Source organism: Diabrotica undecimpunctata, chromosome 3, assembly GCF_040954645.1.
Source record: "Diabrotica undecimpunctata isolate CICGRU chromosome 3, icDiaUnde3, whole genome shotgun sequence".
In the NCBI taxonomy this organism is placed as follows: domain Eukaryota; kingdom Metazoa; phylum Arthropoda; class Insecta; order Coleoptera; family Chrysomelidae; genus Diabrotica; species Diabrotica undecimpunctata.
This window is the reverse complement of record NC_092805.1, coordinates 49,884,828-49,895,922: the sequence shown is the minus strand read 5'-3', so window position 1 is coordinate 49,895,922 and position 11,095 is coordinate 49,884,828. Positions and strand designations below refer to the sequence as shown.

Genomic DNA, 11,095 nt, shown 5'->3' with positions numbered 1-11,095 from the left:
ATAGAGAACAGAAAAAAAAACAAAACAAAAATAGTGTGGTTTAAAAGGTAATTAGGAGTTCTTGCTATTATATTAATATATAATATATATATATATATATATATATATATATATATATGATATATATACATATATATATGTGTGTATATCTAGAATTAGAAATAAGGGAAAGGTAAGTACAAAAGTTGGATACTTGTACCAAGAAGTCAAGATCACTTCTTGGTACAACTAAAATAAAAAACAAATGTTTCAACAAGAAAGAAAAACAAGTAAAACAAAAACCGAATGAAACTATATAATACAAACTTGCTGAAGTATGAAGACGTGCATACAATATAAGGAAGGAATATAACTAAAAGGGGAAAATCAAGGAGTGGATATCCAAAAAATTTAGTGCTATATAAAAACAGCAATAAGGGAGCAAAATAGAGGTTATAATACATAATTATTTATTAAAGACGAGGATGAACAATTACTGCTTTCACATTCTCAGGTTAACACAAATGAAACAATCATTGATATCATCGCTAGGTCCACAGAGGCTCTAAGTATTTCATTAATTAACAAGTTAAGTGTCAGACGTTATTTCCATAAACTCAAAATATTGCGTATGTCTACCCAAATGGGTGGATAACAATGCTTTATTAATTAAATTAGTAAGAAGATATCTGTGGTTGAAATAATAAAAATATTACTTGCAATTATATTACAGATCCCTATACTACGTTTTGACCTAATGCATATATAAAAAGAAAATATAATAACAGAAATATGTTTTACCAGAAAAACGTGAATTTTAAAGGAGAGTATGCACCCATATGGGTGGATAGTAAAAAAATTTATTGTAGCATATGTATGACGATTACTACCACTTAGCTGAATATTAGTTGTTTATTCAGATATTTGTCCATAACTAAAATACAAAGGAACATGAGGGATAGTGGGATATTGAATATCTTCCATCTATTTCGAGAATCACATTTTCAACATAAATTTAAGATTAATGTATGGTGCGGTATATTTGAAGACAGTTTGTTGGGTCCTTATGAATTGCCAGCAAATTTGAATGGTTAGTTCCTTGGATTTCTATTTTTGGGGGCATATGAAATCACCGGTATACTCACAAAAATTAAATAATCGTCAAGCACTATGGCAGCAGTAAATTTCGCTAATTTTATTGCCGATTAGCCAAACATATTTTTTAAAGTTAGCGGACCCTTAAACGAAAGAATTGAGCTGTATTAAGGTAAATGGTCTACATATTGAACATTTGTTATAAAAGGTTTAGTTACAATGTGTTTTTTGATATTCTTATTTTATTAAAATTGTTCTTTTATTTAGATTATAACAAAATGGTTCTTTTTAGAGTCACAATTTGTTTTTAAATGTTGAATGCATCTATTCGTTACAAGAAATTTTAATAAATAACATGGGTTTTGTTATGGTTTGTTTTTTAACCAGGAGGAGTAATTAAAATTTACCGTGCCGTAATGCTTGTTTGTAATATTGGTCCAACTGCAGGCAAGTTTACTCCACTAGATTATGACATTTATGAAATTTTAAAATTCAAAATTTATATCGACGATTTTTTGTATTTTCTCCGTTATTCCTTTAATTTTTAGTTTTTTCATTTGCATTTATATAAAAAACAGTTCTTTCAGAACTACTTAGCGACGTATTAGTGGTATTAAAATAACAATATGGATTCAGTATCTAGATGATAAGTACTAGTGGTAATTATCCTTCACCTAAAAAACGCCGAGTACATTTGGGTCATTTATCATCAAATAAAAAACAATGCATTATAAACATGTACAAACAAATAAAAATTGATAATCCTGGAATGAAAATAACAGCCATGATAGCAAAAATAAAACAGGAAACAGGTTAGTTTTGCAGAATAGTTATTGTTAAAATCAAGACTTATATAATATAAGCAGACTGGAATAGAAAGATGTTCTAAAAATATTGGCGGTCGACCTTCTATCCTTGCAATATACAATAAAAGAGTTCAAACATATGTACGACAGATAGTACACAGCTTCTTTTTCAAGAATAAAATGCCCACTTTAAATAAAATCTTAAGTGAAATTAACAACCGCCCAGATCTTCCAAATATGTATCGTTCATTATTATATGTTGTTATTATATAAAACTGGTTATGTTCCTATAAAGTAGCATATGGTAGCATACAATATTTGTTGTAAAATTCCATTGGATTTTACATATAATTTTAACACGAATATACCGCTTTCGTATACGTTCCGGGCGATTTTCTTCTACAATGTGCTAAATAAACTCTAAAAAATTTTTATTGTAATTAGAAAAACAAAAAAATATATATTGGAACTGAATTGGAAAAAAATATTATTCAAACATAAACAAAGTTAGAATCGGCGTGTGAGGTTGTCCGATACTGATTACTGGATTACCGCAAGGCCGAGATAATCAACCAAAAAAGAAGATGTATTTAGTGTCTTTTCTAGTAACTTTCTTGGATTCGAATCTTTTTTTTTTAGTTTACTCCTCCTGGTTAAAAACAAACCATAGTAGCGATTAAAATTTCATTTGCGTAATAAATGCAATCTTATGACCTAAAAACACCGACATAATAATTAATACATTAATCAAAATATCTGTGCCGCTTAATTTTTAACTTCAAATATCTCGAAAAATAATGACCTTATTTTTACGAATGAAGAGTATATTATTTAAATAGAAAGTATTAGAGAATCTAAAAATTGAACTAAAATAGCAATTCGGCCAGTAGCGTACAATTTGGGAAGCGTAAACTATTCACTTTCTTCTGTCGTACGCCTCTGGTAGTAAACAGAGACGTTTATTTAACATAATATTTAGTAGAAGATACAGTACCTACAGTTCATGCCAAACGTATGACAAAAACATGTCAAATAGTTTTAAAATACTGATAAGTACAAATAGTTTTTAAATAAAACATCCTGTAAGGAGTTTTAATTAAGTGATTTAGATTAAACTTTAATATTTTGAGTCCATATATAGTTAATATATTTCCAATTAATGATGAAACACCCTATACCATACTATTAAGATCGGATATAACATAATGAAGCAGAAACCTTTTAACTTACGCAGAACGACCAAGGACGAAGGTATTAACACCTTGACTGCGTCACGTATCCCCAGGGGCATGTGCGTAACTTTTCAAGTGTGCTGTAGAAAAATTGGTGAAAACGCCGCCTCGTGCGGTAGCGATAAAAATGGTATTTGTATATCGTTTTAAGTGTAACAAATAGCCATCGATAACAAATTTTTAATTCTCGCTACTGATAACCGTAATATGAGACATGCCCCCAGAGACACGTGCCGCCCATAAACAAAAATTTATTATTACCATGCGTCACAGAACCCGAGAGGCATGTGTCATTCTTTTCAACTTGTCGGTGCCTGTGGCTGTATTATATATATATATAACAGTTTATTAGAGTTCATTAAAGTGTGAGCAGTACTTGTGAAAATGTCGAAAAGGGCAAGATATATGGTGGACATAGTGAAACAAAAGATGATAGAAGTTGTAAATGAGCAAACAATTAGTGATTGTAAAAACTTTGGAGAGAGTTCTGAAACGAATACTATGTTAAATGAATATGATAATGATAATACAGGATTCATTGAAAGTTATGAAAATTCTAATAATGAAAATGAACAAGAGTTAATACAGACAGAAATAGTAGAATACGAAATGGAGAATGAGCAGGGTGATGAACACGATATGGAGACCGAGCAGATAGCAACTCAATTTTCATCTGATACTGACAGTATCGAAGATCCCTATGACAGTGACGATTCATTACTAGATAAAAGTTATTTACCTAAATCTTCATCATCCTCCGATTTAAATTCGTCTACTGATAGTGATGGCGAAATTATTACTACAACATATGAGCAAGTTCTATCTGATAATAATGAACAGAGTGTTGAGAGTAGTGGTAGTGCTGAATGGTGCGATTTAGAAGAAGATGTAGATGGTGACGATTTTGTAGTAAGAAAGAATACATTAGTTGATATTGAACCACGTGCAGTACAGAAACCAATAGATGTTTTTAATCATTTTATAACAGATGAAATATTGGATATCATCGTTAATGAAACCAACAATTATGCTGTTCAACAATTAAGTATGCAACACTCAAGAAAATCCAGATTAAATTCATGGACAGCCACGAACAAAACTGAAATAAAAGCCTTCCTAGGGGTAATAATCGCAATGGGTCTCACTCAGGTACCACATATAAATTTATATTGGTCTAAAGATGATATTTTTTATAATAAATTTATTGCAAAAGTTTTAAGTCGAGACCGCTTTTTGCTTTTATTGAAACTTCTTCATTTTGAAAATAATGAGACATCTGATACAACTAATAGATTATACAAAATAGAAAATTTAGTTACAAAGCTGATTCAAAATTTTCAAAGAATAATGGAGCCTGGCAACATTCTCGTTATAGATGAATCTATGGTACCTTTTAGAGGGAGACTCCATTTTCGTCAGTACATCCCTAACAAGACTCATAAATATGGAGTGAAATTGTACAAACTCTGTTCACCTGAAGGCTATACTTTCAATATAAATATTTACACAGGGAAAAATGAACAACAACCAGTTAATGTGGCACACTCTGAAGCAGTTGTTCTAAAATTACTTCAGTGTATCACAAATAAAGCTGGCAAAATATTATTTGCTGATAATTTTTATTCAGGAATTCCTCTTGTTAAAAGATTGTTAGCAGAAAATATGATGTACTGTGGAACTCTGAGAGGAAACAGAAAAGGAATACCACCTATTTTTAACCAGTCCAAAAAGATGAAGCGAAGAGAAGTTATTGGAAAAAAGAAAGATGGACTAAGAATTATTAAGTGGATGGATAAGAGACCTGTGTTAATGATTTCAAGTGTACCAGCCCATAGTAAGAAGTTGATTCCAACAGGAAACTCTGCAAAGAAAGGCGTAGACTATTCGGATCAGATGTCATCCTACCATACAGTGCTACGTCGAAGCTTGAAATGGTACCGGTAAGAAATAAAATAGGTTTTAATTTTAATATCTCTTTCTTTTAATATTCATTTTTTTTTAGAAAAGTAGTATTTGAGATGATACTTGGAACAGCTATTGTTAATAGCTTAATTATATTCAATATGTGCTCTAAAACAAAAATGAGCATTACAGAATTTAGACGTCAGTTGGCATATAATTTAGTACAATCACTTGAAGAAAAACTACTTCCAAAAAAAAGAGTGCATACTTTTACCAAACCTGAAGGACCTGGAAGAAAACGGCGAAAGCCATGTAGAGGTTGTCGTCAAGTATTAAAATCTTCAGGTTTAAGTTACCGTGAAGTAGATAAAAAAGTTCGTAGGATTATAACTTTTTGTTCCGATTGCCCTGGTCAACCTGGCTACTGTTATATATATTACAGGATTCAACTTAATTGTAATTACACTACATTTTGGAGACGGCTATCGCCGTATTCCCGTTCTCCTCCGCCAATCCTCCCGGTCCAAGGCAGCCTCCTCCTCCAAACCTCTCCATTCAATCGCTCTTCTAATTCCTTCATTCCATGAGGGTCGACGTCTACCTATTTTTCTTCTTCCAGGGGGCTTCAAAGTGTGAGGTTTTTGGGGCCAACGTTCGTCAGGCATTCTCAATAGGTGTCCAAACCATTTTAAACCTCTTCTTTCTATTCTGTCAATGACCGTTTCGGTAACATTCATGTTATTTCTTATAGATTCGTTGGTCTTCCTTTCCAGTCTTGATATTCTAGCACTTCCTCTTAAATAATCCATTTCAACTGTCAACAATCTTCTCTTCAGGTCTGCATTAATTGTCCATACTTCAGAGCCATAACAAAGAACTGATTTAACCATGGTCTGCCCTATTCTTTTTTTGTTCCTTTTCGAAATTTTGCGATCCCACCATAAGCAGTTCAGACATCCTACAAATTTACGTCCCTGATTAATTCGCTGTTTAATTTCGGTTTCTCAAAAGCCGTTCTTATCAATTATTACACCTAAATATTTAAATTTTTCCACTTGTTTGATTTCCACGTCCTTGTCTATTAACACTTCAAACCTTGCATCTGAATTGATAACTAAATATTCTGTTTTCTTCATGCTGACTTGTAACACCCATTTTACATATTCTCTGTATAGACGCTTTATCATAAATTCTTGTAGATCATAAGATTCTTGAGCTAGGACGACTTGATCATCCGCAAAGTTCAGGAAGAACAGTACGTCATTTCCTATGGGAATTTCCATTCCCTGGCAGTGGTTTTTCCAATTTTGGAGGGCTGCCTCAATATATAAATTAAACAGTAAGGGTGGCATACTGCATCCTTGTCTTAGTCCTTTAATTACTTTTATTGGCTCTGATAGTCTGTTTCCGATTTTTAGGTAAGTAGTGTTATCCTTGTATACTTCTGTGATTATTCCTAAAAGGTATGGACTAATGCCGAGTTGTTGAAAAGTTTGCCACAAGTTAAGTCTTGGAACTGTATCATACGCCTTTTATGGGTCGATGAAGGCTAGATGTACTTCGGTACCAACCGCTATTCTTTTATCTAATAATTGTTAGAGTATAAACAAGTTATCAATGCAAGATCTACCAGGCGTAAATCCACTTTGGTCTTTGCTAATTAGATGTCCTACATCATCTTGTATTTTTCCATTTATTATCTTTCCAAACAATCTTCAGAAAGTAGGTAGGACACTTAATCCTCTGTAGCAGTTAGGATCTTTTCGATTACCCTTTTTAAAGATGGACATTTGGTGAGCGGTTTTCTATTCAGATGGTGCTTTAATTTGTTCGCAGCATTGATTCCTTGGAAAAGTTATTCATCCTATTAGGAATGGACCTCCTGCTTTAAGTAACTCTACAGCTATATTGCCAGGTCCTGGAGATTGCCCGTTTTTCATTTTAATCAACGTAGTACGTTGTTACGTTTGTTTGTCTCTCCATACTATATTCCTCTCCATATTGCAATCTGGACTCTTGGAGTAATTTTTTTTAATGATTTTCCCACTTTTCTATAGGAATTAAGTTGCTTAAGGAGTTATGGGTATTTTTCTTTAGATTAGTGATACTTCTCCATGCTTCCATAGTCTGAGAACCACCAATTAAATTCTCAACTTGGACACATTTTTGTTCCCAGAAATTGTTTTTTGCTTCTTTTATTAGATTGTTTACTTCTCCGTTTTTCCTTTGATATGTTATTCTATTACTAGATGTTTTATTTGTTAGTCATTTCTTATATATTTTGTTTTTTTCTTGTATCAGTTCTTTTACGTTTTCTGTCATCCATGGTGGTTCGTAATGTTTTTTGTTGTTGTTCTCTGTTCCTAATACTTCATAAGCAATTTTTTTATTATCGTTTTGAGATTGTTGTATTCTTGTTCTACATCTATATTTCTTTCCATCTCATTTAGTTCCTTTTCTAATCTAGATTGAAAAAGATGTTTAATACTTGGTTGGAATAAAAGGTGCAATTTATATCTTTCCGTTTTGTACTGTGTCGTATTGTTTCCCTCACTTTCGGTGTTCTGTTTCTGTTTGTAGTATTCTTTAAAGTGGCACAAAAGATTAGCTAACAGAAAGTAGTGATCTGTTCCACAGTTAAATCCCTTTGTTTTACCCTGCAGTCTTGGCACTTACATTTTGATTTCTGTCTCATTATTATATAGTCTATGATCGACTTCTGTTGGAGTGAAGGTCGTTCCCAAGTGTATTTATAAATATCTTTATGTTGGAATTGGGTATTCATTATGTTTAAACCAAAAACTTGACAGAACTCAATTAAGCCGTCTCCTAAACCATTTTTAATTATTTCTCCGTGTCATCCCACCACGCCATCATCTATTTGAGAACCTACTCTCGCATTTAGGTCTACTAACAGTATTATTTCTTGATGACTTTTTATTTTATCACAAATATTTGATAACTCTTCATAAAAGGAATCTTTAACTTGTTGATTTGATCAAAGTGCCAAAGATTCAGGTATTTCTTATCTTGTCTACCGACTAAAACCACCCTCTCCTACTTGTGCACAAGTAGGAGAGGGTGTCGCACGTACCGTACTCCGAAAGTGGGGTGGCCGCTGACGTGTAAGGCTGACTACATTTTTGGAACACTCCCTTCTCTTATCTAGACCTTATCTATTGTTCTGAAGCTATTTTCGTGTGTCATTTTAAAGTAGTTACTATTTTAATGGGAATAAGCCACAATTGAAGGTTAAAATAAGTTTATTGACGTTTGACATTAATGTTTGTATTTTGAGAACGAATTCCGAAGGGGAGATTCAGACGTCAATAAACTTATTTTAACCTTCAATTGTGGCTTATTCCCATTAAAATAGTAATTAGATCTTATCTCTGTCGTTGGTTCGGTTGGTGTTTCTCTTCTTCTTCTTTCTTTTTAATGACTGTTAAGATTAACTGTAAAGATGTAATTGTAAACACTATTCTATCCCTCCGTACTTCCCGTCATCTTCATGATCATCTCTCTTACAGTCACAGGGTTCATACCTATTTCTTTATACATCCTGTTTCTCTCCACTGTATCTCTATTACACTCCAACATTGTGTGAGTAACAGTGTCGGAGTATTCGCAGTATAGGCATTTGTCTGTATCTGTCTTTCTGAACCTATTAAGATACGCCCTAAAGCAGACAATCTACCCATCCCTTAGGCTCCGGATCAGCATCTTGATCCACTGGGCAACATCTTCCTTGTTGTTCCACTCTCCTTGCCATCTTTCCATTGATCTTTCCCTTTATTCTTTTTTTATAGCTGTTGTCAAATTCTCTCTTCTCTCATAAAGATGTCTCTTTTCTACTGCTAACACACGCAGAGGAACACAACCCGTGATAGTCCACAAGGCCGCCGCAGATACAGTCCTGTAGGCGCATGCTACGCCCAACAGACTCGTTCTGTCTACTTGTATCATGAGCCTAATAATAGGTACCTATCTATATCTAAATATAATGAAAAATATTATTAATTATTGTGTATTAATACAATAATTATTGTATTCTACATATTTAAAGTGGTAATTTCATTATTAAATTAGCGTTTTACATTTTTTGTATTGTGTGTGAAAGACAAGTTACATTTTCCTGCTATTCTTTATATATTTTTTACTTTATATGACCTCAGGGGGTTTAACCCCCCAAACCCCCCCACTTGGTGCGCCTCAGATAGATGTATTTATTGAATGAAAAATCACGTCCACGAAAGTCAAAGAAATTGATACATTATCAAATAAAACAAAGAAACAACGGAAAGGAGGTCTCAAAATAGTTTAAAGTGGTTTTACAAAAATATTCTATAAATTAAAGATACAGTATTAACTAAAGAAAGTTTGAAAAACTTTTAAAACAAATCTTAGTAGAGGATATAAAATTGTGTATTTAATTTAATATAATTTACTATAATTATAAAAATTGCAGTTTTTTAAATTTAGCTTAAACTCAATTTCTTATTTTAAGTAAACTTAATTACTCATCCTACTTTTAAATTAAGCGCCTTTATGAGATTTGACAGACACTGCCTTTCTTTGGTTGGAACACTTTTATTTTCTGTTTAACGCGAAAACGTCCCTCATTGGTGAATGTGACATCTGGTTTTGTCAAGTGAAAACAATCCACCACAGATAAAATTATTTTTAATCGTAAAAAAGGTTATACAAATAAAACACAAATAATTGATTCTTTTTAGAATTTGTTACAAATACACAAATTGTATCTGGTGATTGGGTATGTATACGTATTATTAGCTAAACCTTATATTTTGTTCGCCATAATCTGCACAGAAAAACCAAATACCTAGTAGAGATAAATATAGTGATCATAAAATAACCATTATAATTATTACTTGGTTGATATTGTATTTTGTTTATTGCTGATTATGTTATAAAATAATAGTCTGATAGTCTGAGTACCTGAATAATAAATATTTGTACAAATGGATTTATCAATTTATTTTTAATTTGTATTTTGACACCAATATAAAAATCAATTTTGTTTATATTTATGTAATAGCAACTTGTTGAGGAAATCACACCATTTGATCCTTATAATATGAAGATTAAATTATGAGATAGTAAACACTAGGCCATGGATATATTTGCTTTTTTGGTTCATATATTTGCTATTTACAAATATGTGTAGTATTAACCAGTATCGCTATATGATAAAACCTTATAAGGTTGTTTTTATCAAGGATATATTTTAGCGTGAGAAAATAAGTAAGAAATGCAATAATTTGCTATTTTTGGTTTCATATATTTACAAATATATATGTAGTATTAGCCATTATTGGTATATTATAAGACCTTATAAGGTTGTTTTGATAAGATATGTAGCGTGAGAAAGTTAGTAAGAAATGCAATAAAATTTGATAAAAAGTAATAGCCCTGCCTGAGAGTCTATAATACGTGTGGTAGATGATAAAGGGTGTCAGGGTGTCAGGTAAAGTTCATAGAACGAAATGTTGGTTCTTGACTGTGTTGCCATGTTTGTTTAATAAATCGGAAAATAGCATGTGATTTATAATTAATAAAAATCCAATAGAAAGTTAACAAACTAACAGTAAAAAAGAAATTCTTTCAAAAAATAATAAGAATAGTATTCAGGTACTTTCCACAGATATCTGGTGACCATCTGTAACAATCTGGCAACTAGTGGTTTGAGGATTGCCAAATCTATTAGCTTATTATCAAAGGCAAATGCCAAAAAAATGTTGTAATAATTAACTGCAATTTATATGAGAAGAAACGAGTATTTATTCGTTCGTGTTGTATATAAAAAAATTAAAAAAGTGCATAATTCATATAATAATATAATAAAAATGTATTTTTGAAAGCTTCTCTATTTGTAATTGAAGCCTACAACATATACATTATAAAGACATAATAACACAGTCAGACGTCAAAAATTTGTTTTGTGAATTTAATTCACAGCTCCTTTGTAGCTATCTTCAATGGGACCAAATGTGAAAATCGTCCGATTTTTCTTATGATTAAGGTTTGAATTGAATAGAAAACACTGTTTTTTCTTTAAAT

General features: G+C 31.8%; 1 protein-coding gene across 1 annotated transcript in view; it reads left to right on the top strand.

Moving 5' to 3' along the window:
• The first annotated feature begins 9,631 nt into the window (after nt 1–9,631).
• The window catches only part of LOC140436777 (lysosomal-associated transmembrane protein 4B), a 31,170-nt gene continuing 29,706 nt past the window's right edge, over nt 9,632–11,095 (top strand). Inside the window, exon 1 of the mRNA XM_072525863.1 lies at nt 9,632–9,788. The gene's annotated coding sequence lies outside the window, so the exon portion shown is untranslated. The remainder of the gene's footprint in view (nt 9,789–11,095) is intronic.